Source organism: Cavia porcellus, unplaced genomic scaffold (genome assembly GCF_034190915.1).
Source record: "Cavia porcellus strain 051 isolate PalLab524CR breed Dunkin Hartley unplaced genomic scaffold, mCavPor4.1 scaffold_9, whole genome shotgun sequence".
In the NCBI taxonomy this organism is placed as follows: Eukaryota; Metazoa; Chordata; class Mammalia; order Rodentia; family Caviidae; genus Cavia; species Cavia porcellus.
In genome coordinates, this window is record NW_026947492.1 from 19305461 (window position 1) to 19322701 (window position 17241).

Here is a 17241-nt window from a genome sequence, read left to right on the forward strand (position 1 = left end):
AGCATTCTAGAGGTCACAGGCTGGAATCACAGAGCCAGCATTGGCCTGGGGTCATCTCTTCTGTTCAGCCTGCAGGACACATCATGCCTCATCTCCTGTTCATTAGAATGCCTTACTCTCTCTCTCCTTAGCCTTTGACGTACAATAAATGCTTGTTCTCTTGGACAGCCTTAGGCCTCCATCACCAGCAGCAGGCTGGGAGGAAGCTGTCAGGGGAGCAGCTTCAAGCTCTAGTTTCTGGGGTGTTCAGTCTGAGGGTTCTCCTCTGCCTCTTCTATTTGCTATTCTATGAAGCTTTTATTCCTTCTTTCCTGCCCAGCCTCCCACCTGGCTCAGGGTATGGGGTCTCCAGATGGAAGCAGGGTAGGCACAGAAGAAACAATCCCTAATGCATTGTTCCTGTGCTTTTGCCAAGGACATTTGCTTTCCCCAAAGTCTTTCTTTTCTATCTGGATGGCCAAATCCTTTCCACCTTCCCTAGCTTCCAGACCACCTCTTCCACAAGGTCTTAGAGCTCTCAGGGGGAAGCAGTTTCTTCCTCCTTCAGCCCCTGGCCTGAACGCCCCTACACTGACCAGCGTCACCTATATCCCAGGTAGCTTTGTGCTTGCCCTTTTTGCTGAGCTGGGTTAGTACGGAGCCCCCGTTCCAACTGGTGCGGTGCCTGACATATTCTGGTTGAAATACATGATCATCAAATATAAGAATTAACAGCTCTGTTACTTCTAGCTTATTTGTGGAGAAGGCATCTTCTCTCTTTCTTGGCTTTGGGTTTTCTGTCCCTAATTTCTAATAGACCTAGAGGCACATTTGTCACCAGTTGCTGGAAACTGGATGCTATGGCAAGCAAAAGAAAAACAGGTGTTAAATTCTGCTTGGTGTACTGAATGGGCTGGAATTACTTCTGCGAAGCAGGACTGTCAGGTCCCAGGACACCGATACTGTACGTGTGCAGTCTCCAAAACCCAGTAAGTAAGATGAACCATTGAAATAAGAGCAGAAAATAGTTCAACTTTGTTTATTTGTATTTTTAAAAATGTTGTCCTGTCTAGACTTATATTTTTGAATGTTTTCCTTAATACACATCATATATTGATAGTGTCTGTATTTGCATTCATGTGCGCACACAACACATGCATGTTTATATGTATATATCTTGAGAGTGTAGCAATATTTTTTTTCTGATAGAGTTGTAAAAATATCTTGAGGACTCATCCCACTGGACCATCATCCAGGAGGTGAGACGGGTGCATATGTACCAGCATCTCTGGAAAAATGCCTCCTATTGTGACCCCACCTTATTCCTAAATCTTTACAACCTGAACCTTGTACCAAAGTGGCAAATTCCTTAAGGAAAGGAGCTTGGGGATTCTATTCCCTTGTGAGTCTCCAAGACCTGACATGCAGCTGGCACTTGTGGAGAAGTATGGCTGGCATGACATTGATTTGAATTGATGAAGACCATTATTGGAGATAACTGGGGATACGTCTTAGTGGTAGAGCCCTGGGTTTGAATTCTTGAAAAGCACAAAAGAAAAGCAAAAGATAAAAGTCTATGAGAGAAGCTTTCAGATTTTATTTTTGGTTTCATCTCCCATTGTTTACTTCCAAGCAGTATATTTGATAAATTTACTGGGAAACCATTATGCAACAAATAAACCAGAACAGTACATGACTAGGTTCCATCTAGGTACTGGGGTGACAGAACTGAAGTCCTTGATCTCAACTTCTTTACATTCCTTTGAAAGAAAGAAAAGAGGAAACAAAGAAAGAACGAAAGAAAGAAAGAAAGAAAGAAAGAAAGAAAGAAAGAAAGAAAGAAAGAAAGAAAAAGAAAATTTCCTGATGTAAAATTTCAGATCCCAAGAAATAGCACAAACAATAAATCATGAACTCCAAATGCACATTACTGAGCATTAGCAACTTTTGGTCCTCCCCTATTCAGCTGGGTCATTTGAAAGAAAATAACAATCCCAGGCCTCATATCATTTCCTCTGCAAATGCTGCAGTAGTTGCAGCCTTTGGGAGAGAGCCAGCGCTCTGAAAATACGACTGTGTTGTAGGAACCACACTGGACCCCACTGGGCACAGCCAGGGCCCAGAGCAAGCCAGAAGGCCTGGTGTGCCCTGGAGAAAGGAGAGAAGGGTCAGGAATGATTTTTGTATTGATGATGCTTAGACTAGGTTTCTAAGATGAACTTTTTAGGCTCTTGTGTTGAAATTTCAGAACCAGAGAGGGGATCTAGCAGATAAGGAGAGAACATGAGAGGAAGACAAGCCCCGGAGGGAGCTGGGAGCATGCCAAGATGAGAAAACAGAGGCCCAGAAAGCAAAGCGAGAGCCTCTTGCCAGCGGCTGCACCCCAGAGTTCCACAGCAGTGGAATCAGGCTGGGACCTCTCAGCATATGCGGGACCCCTGGCCGCGCCAGTCTGTGCCTGCTTTTCCATGTACCCAGATTTCTTTGACCAGGAACAGCACATACTGAACCCTGAACCCTGTTAGCCTGTGAGCTGTGGGCAGCCCCTGGGTCCTCCAGCATCTTCCAGGAGGGGGCCAGTGGCCTGCAGCCCCCAGTCATGACCGGTGGCATGTGACTTCTTCTTTCTTCCTGTACAAGTTGAGCACTTGCCACCCTGCTGTCTGTTTTTCCTTGCTAAGGTTCAGTTCTAATTATGTTGATTTTCTTCATCCCACCCCCTCCTGGAAGCTTATTAGGTTGAATATTTTTATTTATTATCATTTCGCCCAACTCCTGCCAGCATTTCCAATTACTCTCCCCGCTTCCTTGTAATTGTCTTTCTGTAATGGCTCTGAAACAATTGCGCTAAATGAGGTGTCTCCTGCAAGATGAGAGTCTCACTTCATTAAAGGCTAATGTATTCTCAGCTCCAGCTCTGTGGGGCTAGCTTGGAAGGAAGACATTTAAACAGCTTCTTTTATTTTATAGGGAGCAACTTTTCAGCGACGAAGATGTCTGTGGGTTATATGTGCATGTGTGTGTGTGTGTTGCCTAGATTTTAATTTAAAGAAAGTTTATGAAAAAAGTCCTCTTAGTGATAAGATTCTGTCCTCAGGTAGCTGGGATTTATGTAAATGGGGCACCAGGGAGCCCAGTGGAAAGGGGTCCTCCATGCACATGTCCCCTCTGCCTTTCTGCTAGTCCCCACCCCTTCTTCTCTTGATCTATCTCTGCTGGATCAACTCCCAAATCTCTCCACGCCTCCTTCCTGTCTCTGTTTCCTGCAGGACGAGCTCAGGTGCCACCGTAGGATGCCCCCTGTTATGCACTGTTTTGTAAGAATCAAATCCTTTTTGGTTCATATGTCCTGATTCATACATTCATTTATTCATTTTTTGTCACTTATTCATTTGTCCTTTTGTCATTCATTCAGCACATGCGTTTTGCCCACCGCATGAATTCAGCATTATTCAGGCTGGGGATGTGCCCTTTCGGAGAAATAGAGACAGCTGATTCCGAAGCAGGCACCTCTGCCACAATGCGTTAAGTGCTGTAATCAGGCACAGGCAGACACACTGCAAGCAGCCAGGAGGGCACCTCAGAAAGTCTCATGGGATCAAGGAAGGCTCCTAGAGGCAGGGTGGTCCAGGCTGATACCTGGGGGCTGTGGATTTAGCCAAGCAGTGAGGGGGTAGGTGAAAGAACAGGAGCTCTGTGAATCAAGTCCTGGTCGCCAGAGATAGTGTGGCAGGTGAACGGGAATGCAGAATCGTCCATCTGGCAGGTGCATTGTGTGGGATACTGGCTGTGATGAGAGGTGGGGCTGGAGATCAGGGAGGCCCAAGGGACCACATTCCCAAGGGACCAGTGGTAGGCTATCCAAGAGTTCTAAGCAGGCAGTGGATCTGTGTTTGAAAAGATTATTTCTGCTTCAGTATGTACAATGGATTGGAAGAATGTTTCTTTTCTTTTTTCTTTTTTTTTTTTAGAAGAGGCTAGGAGAACTTACAGGCAGCTGTTGCAAGAGAGAATGATGACCTGCCTGAAGATATGGCTGTGGAGTCACGGAGAGCTGTATACATTTGTGCAGTGCCCAGATGGAGAAAAGACAAGCTTGGGATGGAGAGTGGTGGGAGCGAGAGGGGACGTGGAGGACAGGATCTAGGTTTCTGGCCCGCTAGGTTTCTTGCTCAGGCAACTTGGTGAAAGTGTGGGAGGAAGCCAGACAAAGTGTGAACAGTGAGAGGTCCATGGAGCCCCCGCAGGTTGTGTGACTCTCACATTTAAATCCTAGCAGATGTGGTGCCCTGGTCACTATCACCACTAACCACTAAGGACTGAGAGCTCCTCTACCGGCAGGAACCGTGTGGTGCATAAGGGCTTCCAGTTCACTCCTTAAAGACCCATAGGCAAGTGCCACTGCAGATTCTTAAAGTCAACTCGGTGAGCTAAGTTCTGAGCTGAGCAAGGTCACCTATTGGCTCTGACTTCTAGCCTTGGAACACAACCTGTGCCAAGGCCTTGGAGTGCTGCCCAGGCAGCTCCTGTGCCAAAGGGCTGTCTCTTCTGGTAGAGATTTTAGTTCATAGTCAACAAAGAGTAGAAAGGCCCATCATGACATGTTTGGGTTGGAAGTGGAGAATTTAAATATAACCAGAAGTGTCTTTATGCCTCAGGCATTTCCCCTAAGGTCCTTGAAAGCTTGTCAATGACTGGTGTAATAGTTGTAAGAATCACACTAATTCCCAGGCACTTTTTCATGCATTAAACTGTGCATATCTCATTTAGCTCTCATATCAGTCCTCTCATGTAGATATTATTGCTATTGTCATTTTGATTAAAAGGAGAAAACTGAGGCCAGAGAAAATAAACGGGCCATCAGGACACCCCAGCTTGCAATTTCCTTCTCAGCATAAAGGAAAGGGGGAGTTTGGACAGACCAAAGCCAGCTGGAATACGTGCAGAACCCAGGAGAAGGGCTTGGCCCGTCCTTTCCTTGCTGCTTCCCTTGCTGTTCTGATGCCCCCGGGTCCTTTGGTGCCCTGTGTAAATGCCATCCACTCGCCCAGGCGCTGCCAGTATTTCCTTCCTCTGGTTCCCAGAATACATACATTGCTCAGTTTTAGCCCGAGGATTTGCAGTTATTTATTTGCATGTCTATCACCTCAGCTGTACTTTGGGTTTTCCTGAAGAAGGGAGCTTGGCTTCCTTCTCTTTATATCCTGGGCACCCAGCACGGCAGCTGGTCCACAGGAAGTTTTCTATGGATAAATAAGTACTATCAGATAGGCATGATGTTGGGGGCGAACCCTAGGGCTGGAATAAAACATCCCTGCTCCCCTCACTGTCATCCAAGGAGCAGGCTGCCTAGACAGGCTCTAGGTTGAACTCCACACTCCTGGGAACCTACCTGGAAATCAGGGAGGCCACTGGGAGCAAACTCTCTGCCCTGTGAGAACACGTGAGGGCCAATCAGTGCTCCTCCTGGGTGGGGGGATGAAGGAAGCAGGCCGGCTGGCTGTTTATTCTGATGAGGTGCTTATGTAACACCAGGTTCCCTCCAGCTCCCAGGGACTGAAGAGACCACAAGGAAACAAACAAATGAAGATGCACACACTTGTGCCATTAGACGACTGGAGGGAAGAAGTGTACACATCTTCAGCAAAAATTTAGCACCAGGGCGATTTCCAAGCAGTTTTTTACAAAGAAAATGTAGCTCTAAATATCCACATGTGAAGTCACCAGTGGTTTTCTACCTCCCCAAATCTTGATATATTTTTTTTTTCTTGGTACCAGGGATCCAACTCAAGACCTTGTGCTTGCCAGGCAGGCACTGGGCCACTGAGCTAAATCCCCCACCCCCAAGTCTTGAATTATGTTCTTAATTGCCAGGCTTCCAAAGCCTCCTGGGGTGCTGGACGATCCTGTCCTCCTGAGGGACTGGAATTAAACTCTTCCTCCTCAGACTGTGGAGTGAGGGCTCTGGTCACACACAGCCTCAAGACAGCCAGTGAAGGGAAAAAATAAGAAAGGAAGTGCAGTGGCCTCCTGTGTTAGCATGCTCCTCGTCTACAAATTCAGCTCCCTGAGGATGGAAAGTATTTCAGAAAAAATTTAAGCCTGTGCTAAAAGACCTTTTCTCTTGTGATGATTTCCTAAACACTCTAGTCTAACAACTATTTACATTGTAGTAAGTATCCCCAACAATCTATGGATGATTAAAAATACGTGGGAGCACTGGTACAGGGTCTACACAACTACTAGGTCATTGTATTTCTGTAAGGGTCTTGAGCATCTACAAGTTTTAGTACCTTTGAAGAATCCTGGCACCAAAATCCCAGGGATATCAAGGGGCAAACAGCTGTATTGTTCTATTTCTGAGGGCCAAGGGTCTGAGTGTGGTGGCCTGGTCATTAAATAGCTGTGTGGCTTTGGACAAGGAGCCTCCCCTCTCTGAGCTCCCGCTGTCACACCTGTAAAGTGAAGAAAAATGTCCATTCTGCCCCGCTTAACTCATAGGCTTGTCTGGGATATCTGTATCCTGCACGGTGCAGGGGACCGTGATGACTTTGGGGTGCTGTTTCTGATCCAGGTGGGGTCACAAGGAAAGAAAGAGCTGTTTATTCTGATCAAAACCTGTTCTTGTCAGTGCTCCCTTCCTCCTGCTCCGGAGCTGAGCCCACTTGCCATAGCACTTAGCACAGAGTCAACTGAATGCTCCATCTGAAGTCCATGGGGTTCTTGGATACAGCAGATAGGATCTCCTGTGCTCCAGGGAAGTGGGAACTGGGCCTGCCTTCTGCATTTTCACATAAGAAGTCTTAGACTCTTGGACTGAAGTCACACACGGTGTTGTTCTTGGCTGGCAGTGGAGCTCGGTGGTGGAGCCCTCGTCTACACCATGGTAAAGCTCTGGCTTTCATCCCCAGTACTGCAAAAACAAGCACAATATCACTTTGTTCATTTCATTAGCATTTATTAAAGACCTACCATGTGCACAACTAAGCACTGAGGATGTAATGATGAGCAATATGTAGGCCTAACCTTTCAGAGTTTGGAGTACAGCAGTTACACCAGTTTAGTATCCATTTGTCTCCATGTTGTAGAAGAGGAAATAAGGCCAGCCAGGAAGGAGAGTGACCGATTAGTCAGTTAGTGTGCACTGTGAAGATGGAACAAGCTAACACATGCTCAGTGCTCAGAGCCACGCCTGGGGCCCCCTACTGAGGGCTTTAGGCAGGCACACTGCCGTTACCTTCCAGGCTCCAGGAGTGTCTTCTTGGTCTCCCGTGAACTTTCTCTGGCTCCAAATCCCAACCTTGCTCATAACTTGAAGTTAGGAGCCTGACACAGCCCAGACCACCTCCAGGATGAGGTTGACCGTGGGAGGACAGGACTTGCAGTGGTCCTCAGGCACTGGCCGTGGGTCTATGGGAGCAGCCTGGGCATTTTATTCTTTCATTCAGCCAATGCTTAAGGAAAGTTTGCCATACATTAGTTCTGGGGATGGGTTGCAGAAAGTGGCCCCAACCCTCAGGGACCTTATATTGTAGTGACAAGGGTGGGGGTGAATATGTGTGTGTTGGATAATCAATAATAAAAATATACCAAATGTTTCTAGATATAAGGAGATGAGAGCTGGAGGGTGAGAGGGTGATTGGGTATGGCACGTAGAAAGGTTGGAGGTAATATTGACTTTTGGAAACTGCCCTGCCAAATGAGGCAGGATTTGGGTGCCCTTCTCGTTAGCACTAACGGTCCAGGGTCTCTAAATCTCAGTATCCCAAGCAAATGTTATCAATACTTAGATTGTTCCTGCTCTACCTGGCCCCTGCCCACAGCTGGAAGTAATCCATCTCAGCTCCCTCTCAGTTTCCACCAGTAACCCTCAGAGGACTCGGTGATCTCCCTCCATTAAAATCTGGAATCAGGAGTAAAGAAAATACACAGAGATTAGGACTCTTCCCCTGATGCTCCTGGAGCTGAGTTTGCCCATCTGTGAAAGGGGAAACCTAACCTGCCCAGAGAGATGGAGGGCCGGAGCTCCAGCCCACTGGCTGGGTTGAAGCTTCCAGCCCTTGAGTGAATGGGAACGCATTTCATTCCAGGGCAGAGGCAGCAGCATCCCTGTCCCTGTGCAGGGAAAGCCCTGCTCCCCTCGCAGGGGATGGTGCTGGTGTCTGCATCCATCGACACCCCAGCAGTCTGCACACATGTGCAACTGGTTGGTTCTTCCAGAAATCAAAGATGTCCTTTGAACCTGTGTGACTCTGCCCACCCCCATCGACAGGTGGGCCCCTGAGTGCATAGCCCCAGGACTGGCATTGATTGTATTTCAAGGTCCACATAAATAGCCAAAGGCCCACCTAAGAAGTGGACTGAGCAGAGATACGAAGGTGAAGATCTGAAGAAACTTGGATGTAGGCCACATGGTCTACAATTCTTGGTTCTCAAATTTATGGGTGTGCCTGGGACCTAGGAGGTCATCTTTTTCATCCCCCTGACTCCAGGCAGGCTTGCACGGAACCACTCAGCCAACCATGAAAATCCTCTTAGTCCTGGGAATATGAACTCTGGGGGGCCCCAGAGAGGAAGGAAATAATCCACGTGTGGCTGGGCTGCAGGGGCTGGGCTTCCGGATGTGGCATCTACTGAATCTGACTCTCCAGAAGTCTGTCAGAAGCATCCTTAACAGAGACCTAGGACTCAGAATCACGGGTGCACCTTCCTCCGGGTCTCCTGTCCACTGCACCAAGCACAAAAGGAGTAAGCAGCGGCAGTCCCAGCCAGGTGGCACCCACTGTGTGTGTTTTGGGTAAGAGTAGTACTCGGATTCCATCCAGGAAGGACCCTGCTGCTGGCTACTCCGGTGCTGGGGTGGATGGGCCATGCTCTCCTGGGAGGCCTGTCTCCCTAGCTTTGGGGACTGGTGGTCAGCTGAGCCTCCCCCGGCCACATTCTCATCCTTGGACCCCAGGTCCTCAGAGCTCCCTTTTTGTCCACCAGCCCTCTAACTTGGTAGCCCCCAGAGGTGCTTTATTCCCAGGGAGTGGGCCACTTTCTGATTTCTCAGCTAATCAGTCCTGCTGCTTTTCTCTGGCTCAGTTGCTGTCGTGGTTGCAGATTTCCTAGTAACGATCTTCCTCCAGGAGCAAGGGAGAGACATGTTGCTGCTGCTGTTGCTGCTCCGGCTGCTAACATCAAAGCTTTCCGTGTGGCTTTGGTAGAATGTTAAGAATTGCGAGATAATTAAGTTGCATTTCTGTGCATTGTTTACTGTTGCTCTCAACCAATCACTATTCCATAGGGGCTAATCTGTGTAGGTTTTTTTCTTTCTTTGCCGTGCCTGTTTGTACCACATTCTTCATTATGCTTCAGTTACAATTTTAATTTTACTATTATTAAATCTTCCCCAAAGCTGTATTATTCTGTGCCTCTGAGCTGGAATTCCTGATTTGGGGACTGTTTGCATCTGGTCCTATTCACAAATGATTGTTCTTGTTTACAAAAGAACATGCATTAAAACTCAGCACTGGAGGAATCCCAGTTCCCGTCTCTCCTCCCTGCCCCTGGCCCACCTGGCTGTGGGAAGTGAGGGAGAGGAGAGACAAGGAGGGAAGAGGATATGGTATTGGTTGAGATGTTGCTGTTGCAAGAGCATCTTCCAGTGGCCAAGCACCGGAAAAGCAGTTGAGTTCGTGGCCTGAGTAGTGAACTGGGGTCTTAGGAGCATGGGTTTTGAAGTCACACAGATTTCAGTTTGAAACAGAACTTCTTCACTTAATAGGTTTCTGATATAGGGCAGTTATGTAATTTCCCTCAGCCTCAGTTTTCTTGATATAAAAATAAGAAAGAAGATGGGATACTACCAGCCCATGGATGAGAATAAAAGGAGATATCATTTTAGAATGGTGCTTGTCACATAGTAGGAACTTAGTCAAAGTCAAGGGCAGTGCATCAGTCTGTTTTCTATTGCTATAACAAAATGCCTGAGGCTGAGCATTTTATTTTAAAAAGAGGTTTATTTAGCTCACAGTTTCTGAGATTCACATATATAGTACTGGCATCTGCTCGGCTCTGGTGAGGGCCTCATGGAAGATGATGTCACAACAGCAGGACAGGAAGCAAGAGAGACCCAGGTGCTAGGCTTACTCTTTATATAAATTCATTTTCCTTTTTCCAGGAACAATGACTTAACCACCTTCAACTAGGCCCCACCTCTTCAAGGTGCTACAGCTTTTCAATATCATTACACTGTCCAAACTTCCAGCACACAGACCCTGGGGCCATACTGAAATCAGCAGGAAGTAAAGGACTTTTGCTAGTATCATCAGTCATTATTCCATTACTCTGTCTCCTGTCCATTTTGCTTCCTCCATCACCCACCTGGCGTTTGCTTGCTCACTCAGCTTTGCATGACAGCTCTGGAGCCCAGTCCTAGCTGTTGCCATATCAGGAAGCCAGTGGAGTGCAGTACAGGGAACTTTCCATATGCTCCTGATGGCTGGTAATGGTTGAAATTAGTTACCTGCCTTCCGAGAAGGACAGAGTGGCAGATTCCAGAGCCTGCAGAAAGAATCTAGCCTTGTCCCAGCCAAAGATGTCTGACCCTGGGATCTCCAAGCTTAGCACCAGCAAAGCTAGGGAAGCCACCGTGGCCCAGCTGCTCCCATCCCAGCACGTCTCCGGCCACAACTTCCTCCCGGACTTCCCCAGCTTCACTCTCTCTGTGTCATCCTGTACCCCATGCCGCCGTGCACACACTAAAACCATAACTTTTTCCCCCCTTTTCCCATTATCTCTAACCCATATACTCCAGGAAGTTTAATTTGTTCTCGGTAGTAATCACCATTAACTAGAAATTGTCTTTCTCTGTGTAAACACGTCATTAGTGAAGCTGGTTTTCTGCAGGGTCCAGATTTCATTTTTATTAAAATGAAACACTTTCAGGCGCCTCACTGTGTCCAAGGAAAAAGAGTATAATTTTAACCCATTGGGTTGGCCACAGATAATTGGGCTGGCATTTGATTGGACGATTAGGGAAATATCTTCTTTGCATGCAGTATAATTTGCATTTTTTCCCCACTTATATGAAGCTAAGTCATGCTTTCGTACACAGGCAGTTTTAATGAGCATTATAAATCCTAATGAATATATTTTCATGTTCATTTTATTGGCTTGTTTTTATTACTAGAGGTCTGAAAAACAGGGCCAGTGAGGGAGCTGCAGAAGAAATGGCAAGGGAGACAGGCACTGTGGCAGGCACCACACCCCCCCTTCTGCCACCAGGTTGCCAGGGATGGGAAGACGGGCAGAACAGGTCATCCAGGTCCTCTGTAACCAAGCCAGGAGGTGCTCAGGACCCCAGGGGATGCAAGGAGCCAGCAGATCTCCTGCTGTGTCTTCAGCCTTGGCTGCAACAGCAGCATCAGCAACAGGATCCTCGAAGGCAGCAAACCCTACTTCGCTGTGGTCTGCAGTGGAAGAGGAAGGAAGTGTTTCTGTGCAGTGTCGGGCATACAGTAGGATCTCAGTGCAGACAGATCCAACAGAACCAGATTTTGCCCTGGTGCACACGGAGCTGTCACATGTGGAGCACCATTTTCAAACTCAACACTGAAAAGCAGTTCATCAAGACAGAGTGGTTTTCTCCCGTAGGCTTTGGGAGGTTTGTTGCTATCTTGGAGACATAGCATATCATTACGTGTAAAAGCTACAGATCTCTTAGTTTCTCTTATCTCTAAAATGAGAAGAGCCTTCTTCATTCAGTAAACATTTTGGGTCACCTACAGTGTTGTAAGGATACTTGTAATTGGCCTTAATTTTCAGCCAGCCCATTTTTAAATGTTTTGTAATACACATAATCTTTTTCTTTCTAGTCTGCAGCTCTCATTCTAAAATTACTCCCAGTAAGCCAAGCGTTTGGGTTCTTTCCTTTGGGTTCCACAGGTCCCTCTGTGGGCCCCGGCCCTCCTGCCTGGCACATCAGCACTCCGGGTATCTGAACTGACCAGGCCTTTCTTGTTTCCTGCTCCTGAACACACAGCCTGGCCCTGTGGGATCCAACTTCATCCTCTGCCCTTCACATCTGCCCCCTCAGAATGCTGGCGCTGCCCACAGCCTGTGCTCTGGGAAACCTGGCTGGGAGTGCTGTGTCTTGTCACTCATGTACTGACCCCACTGCTCCTCAGCACGCAGCCTGTTGTCTGTCCACCGTCCCACCCAGTCACCCCTCTCCCATTACCACCTCCCTCTTTATTTTTTACTTAGAAAGGTACCTGCTGCTCCCTTAGCTTAAGAATCCTGGGGATGTTTTAGAAGTCACTGTCAACGGAAAAGTAGCCTAGTCGCTTGTGCTACATTCTTTGCAGAGTGACAGCACACTTGAGGGTGATCCCTTTCCCCATAACCCATGACTCACTAGGCTCTGGCTACGTCCTCTCCCCCTCTGCTTCCCCTCTACACCCAGACATGGCTGAACAAATCTTGCTGCAGACTTCAGGACAACTTTTTGTCTTGCTGCTGTACAAGAAATGTTTGCATGTGTACTAGAGTCTCTGAGGACAGAGAAAATTTACCAAGAGGCTTGTCCTGAAGAGGATGGGTGCTGACCCACAGACTTCACTACTTTTTATTGTTGTGACCTCAGGTGTGTACTCAGGCCACACGCAAAGGACACTTTTCCTCCTTGTCACATGGGAATAAGAATTGTCATCTGTGCTGCAGGGTGGCCCAGGAAGTGGTTGGGACTTCAGTGAGACAGTGACTGGGGAAGGGGTGTCACTGTCATCTGGTGGGATGCAACCGTGTCTCAGGGTGATTTGCTCTGTGGCCTTGGCCCAGTTTTTGTCTTGGGTTCATCTCCAAGCTTTTCCTGAAGGGCACAGTGACGGCTGCTGTCAGGATGGGATGCTGCTGCTTCCCAGAGTTGGCTATTCATGGATCTGTTTTTGCAAGGAGGAGGCAACGGAAGGAAAGCTCTGTCTGGAGTTTGCCCTTGGAATGGTCTTGCAGGTCTAATTTCACCATCACCTCTTCACTTTGCTTAAAGACCATCGCCACTCAGTGGGTGCTCGACTGTGCCTTGAGATGTGGGCAAAGCATCTCTTCTCTGGGACAGGGCGGTGTCTGACTGTAATCTGATTAACCTCAGAGCACTCAGCTGCTGAGTCCTTCAAGACTGGAAACTACTTCTGACCAGGGATACTTGTCCAGGGCTTCTTCCACATGTGCCCTCACCGCCACCAGACTCACAGGGCCTGCAGATGGGGTTGGGTGTCATTTGCTCAACAAATGCCTTCCATAACCTCACCGGCCAGACGTCAGGGCACCTGCAATCCTCTCGATACCTCATCTCCATCTCAAATGGAGGCAGATGCCCACAACTGACAGGGTGGTCTTTTTCAGAAGACAGAAAGGTGGCCAGACGAGGAGAGCATTGGCTCTGAAGCTGTCCTTGTTGGATCTGAAGAGCAGAATACGCCTGTGATGTTGACGTTTGATTAAAAAGTAAAGAAGGTGACGTAAACACGAAAGCAATCTTCCTGCCCACTGCAGAGCCAGGTCATCAGCTAGGGAGTGTACATTCCCGAGCTGATCCCTGAGACCCTGTGTCCCTGGAACCAAGGAGTACAACTTCCTCCCTGCTAAGGACAGCAGGAGACACACAGCAGCTCTCAAGTCGCCTGCCACCAACTGGTTTAGGGTGGCTAGGTGAGGAGAGCCTTAGAAGGCAGTTAATTCATCCTGAGAAGCCAGAGGGCTGTCTTCTGGAGGGAAGGGGGCCACTAGCTCAGAAGGGCCTTTGATGTTTGTTAGACTGGGTTCTAGAGAAAGATTGGAGGAGAGGTGAGGGTTAGAGTGGGGAGCTGGAAAAGACCTGGGGTGACTTTCTGGTGGCATCTCCCCTCCATTTAGGGGGCCACCAGTGTGATGACTGGATTGGCGATGTTGGGAGTGAGAACAGACCTAGGGTGCCACTGAGGCTGATGGACAGCAGGAGGAATGAAAGGAGGCTGTGTTCTGGCCTCAGCTAGGGAGGATGGCTGGCTGATGGGCCTCCCAGGGAGGGAGAGTTATCTCACCTCTCTGGCTGAGGAGGTGTTTGTTTAGGTCCCTAGCAGATTAGCCAGGTCTGAGTCTAAGCTTTGCTCTGTGGTGGAGAGGCCAGCAGGCCCCCGAGGCAGATGGGGTGTCAGTGCCCCTTCCCCTGCCATCCACCTCTGCCATCTCCCAGCCTTCCCCTTGTTGCAACCCAGGGTGTGGATGTGGATGGGGTGGGGTGGGGTCCTGACCATTCCCTCCCCTTTGCTCAGCTCGCTCCTCTCCCTGCCTCTGGTCTTGTCCTGCTCTGCTGGGGTGGGGTGGGGGGGCGCCCAACTCACGCTCCCTCTCCTCTTCTCGGTGTTCCTCTTTCTAGTTCTGCCATCCGTTTGGGGTGCTTCTTTCATTCATCCATCGGTGCGCAGTACTCTCTCGGTGGTGTCCGGGGTGGGCCGCGCGGGGCTGGCGGCAGGGTGGCAAGTAGCGCGTTACGGGGAAGGCACCAGTTCCTCCTCTTCCCTGCGCCTCAGTTTCCCCAGACATAAAATGCAAAGGACGTCCCATGCCCGTCAAGGATGAGCCACGCTTCTTGAAGGAGATTTCCTGTCCTCCCCGAAAGTCGAGGCCGCCCTGCGCCCCACCCCCACCCTCCAGGGCTGGGGCGCTGCTCCCCTCCCGGGGAGGAGGGGTGCGGTGCGGCGCGGGGCAGGAGCACGGAGCCGCTCTGCTGCCGGCCTGGTTTAGGCAAACAGCGGGACCGCTGGCGGCGGCGGCGGCCCCCACTTAGGCTGTAACAGCTGCAGTCCAGCTGCTGGCATCCCTGCTGGGGGAGCGTGCTAAACCTCTCCGGGGTCAGCGCTGTGGTATGTCGGTTTCCATAGCAACCAGCCAACGGGCCACTTTCTCAGAACAATTCCCCTACTCAGCCGGGTTCTGGACTTAGCTCAGCCCAAGGGCATGTGGCTGAGGAGCAGCTCGGGCGGGGGAGAGGGCGCCCAGGGTGGACCGGGCCCCACAGAAGGTGGCTATCTCCGTCTTGTCTCGGCTGGCGGGAGGAGAGCTGCTTCAGAGGACAATACTGCATACTCTGTCTTCCGGTCAGGTTGCCCCTTGCCCGTGCTCTATGCGCGCGCGCGCGCGCGCACACACACACACACACACACACACACACACACACACCCATCCACAGACCGCCCAGCTCTGCCTGGTTGCTGGTCTCTGTCTGGATCTGGACAACAGCTGCTTGGCTGGGCTAGGAGGTGGGGGGGAGAAAGTCCCAGAATGGTGTAGGAGGGGCAGAGGGGCTTCCCCTGGCTCCCGCCTCTGCATCTTTCCAGCACCATCTGAATGGCCCCATCTCTAGTGACATACAAGGACGCTGGGGATGGGGGTACCAATTAGCTGTCTCCCTATTTTTAGAGATGGGAAAGGGTCACCACTGTAGTAAGCTCCCTGATCTCAGTAGGTTGATACTGTTGGGGAAAGAGGTAAAGATTCATTCTGGCAGCTACAAAGGACTTTGGTCCATGTTCTACATGAAGCAGGTGTCCAGTGGAAAATGGATGACAGGGAATGAGGGGCATCACAGGAGCAGTTCCCACTTACGGGCACGCACTGTGGGCCTGCTGGAAGCTGCGGCTGGGGTCAGAGCTCCTTCCCTGGTCCTTTGGAATGCAGCTTTGGATGCTGAGGAAAGGACTTATTAGCACAGGCAGAAACTGAAGTAAGAGACACTATCTCTGAGGATGTCTAGTAACTGCAGGGAAGAAGGTAGACTCAGCTTCCTGAGAAGCCACCTGGGTGGTCCCTGCTAAACCGTGGGAGGACCAGAGGTTCCTTTGGGGGGGGGCTGCCCAGCGGCCTTCATCTTCTATTCTCTTAAGTGATTCCTCACTTTAAGGGCCTTTGCTCTTCCTTCTACACTCCCTTACCAAATTTACCATCCTCACCCCTTAAAATGAGGGGACAGATGTCTTTGCTCCCATGCACCACAGCTGCAGCCAGACGCAATTTCTCTAAGCCCTGGAAACAGGTGTAGATTATTCTCAGTCCCCCAGGGACACGCCCAGCTCAAGAAGGTGATCAGTTTTAGAAGCTGCCTTCCCCCCCACCCCCACCCCACTCCCCACCCGGCCCCACCTATGAGATGGCAGGGCTGCTCTAGATTAGCACTTTCTAACCCAGCTCTGAAGCAGGAAGGCGCCCTTTGGGTAAAGAAAAGGCTACAGTGTCAAGAGAGCTTGGGAACAGTTGTAGAACCGCGTGCTTGAACGAATATAGGACTTATACAATCTCCAACACTTTAAGAAGTACAGCACTAAAGAAAAATCAGTTTCACTGACTTTGGCTTCCTCAGCATAGGTAACTGTGGCATCTTTACTTCAAATCCTAGCAATAAACCCACCCTTGGCAAACACCGGCTTCTGCAAAACATTCCAAGGCCCTTCTCTGCCCTGTCCATGTTCCTCAGAGCCCCACTCCTCACCCCAACTATCCCTGTAGGTTTATGAACCACCTGAGGTTTTTTTCCTTCTACGATGGGGCAAAGCTAGGAGAGAACTTGTTCTGGCTGAGAAGTGTCTACTCAGAGAACCCTGCATGGGAAGCATAATACATGCTGCCAGCAGAATAGCCCCCCACACTCTCCAGCCCTTAAACTTGGAACGGTCTCATCCCTCCCTGATCCCTGTGCTATGGTGGACGCGTGAGTATCAGCTGGGACACACTGCAGCCAGCCCCGTGGGTGCCTGGTCTCTGACCTTGGGGTATTGTGTCATCCTCTGTCTTGTCATTTGCTCATCTCTCTGAAGGGAAGAGCGGTTCCTTTTTCCCAGGGTTCTTGTCTGAACTGAGTGGTAAGATGTGTGTGACAGTGGCTGGGGTGTACGAGGAGCTCCCTGAGGGTGTGTGGAAGAGAACTAAGCTCTCCATGAGGTAAGACTGCGCGTTTCAGGAGGCAGAAAGTTAAGCCGCTCGTCCAAAATCAGTCCCTTTGCTTCCCCTTTACCTCATTTCCAGGAAGATGCCTCGAAGGTGGATATTTGTCTTATTATCTTTTAGCACTTAGTGAGTTCTTACTTCCTTTATTCTTGAATCTTTCAGTCTCCCCAAGCAAGTAAAATAGTTGGAGGGAGAGTTACAAGATGGACCTGCTTTTTTGGAGGAGTGCTGTGGGGTGTGGAGGTGGGAAGGAGGTATTATTCTTTTAAAATAGATTTTTAAAAATAGTAGTAGGTG

The 17241-nt window shown here is 49.4% G+C and overlaps 1 protein-coding gene and 1 long non-coding RNA gene across 4 annotated transcripts in view; one reads left to right on the forward strand and one right to left on the reverse strand.

Moving 5' to 3' along the window:
• Positions 1–17241, forward strand: part of Pknox2 (PBX/knotted 1 homeobox 2) — a 242733-nt gene that overhangs the window by 75563 nt on the left and 149929 nt on the right. The gene's annotated exons all lie outside the window — the stretch shown is intronic.
• Positions 11114–15209, reverse strand: LOC106028259 (uncharacterized). Of its 2 annotated transcripts, none has more exons than XR_010049714.1 (2): positions 14346–15209; positions 11114–13426 (listed from the first exon to the last, which is right to left on the reverse strand). It is a non-coding gene; the product is annotated as an uncharacterized LOC106028259 (long non-coding RNA). The 2 variants fall into 2 exon arrangements; XR_001201867.3 differs by having other exon boundaries at positions 11114–13787.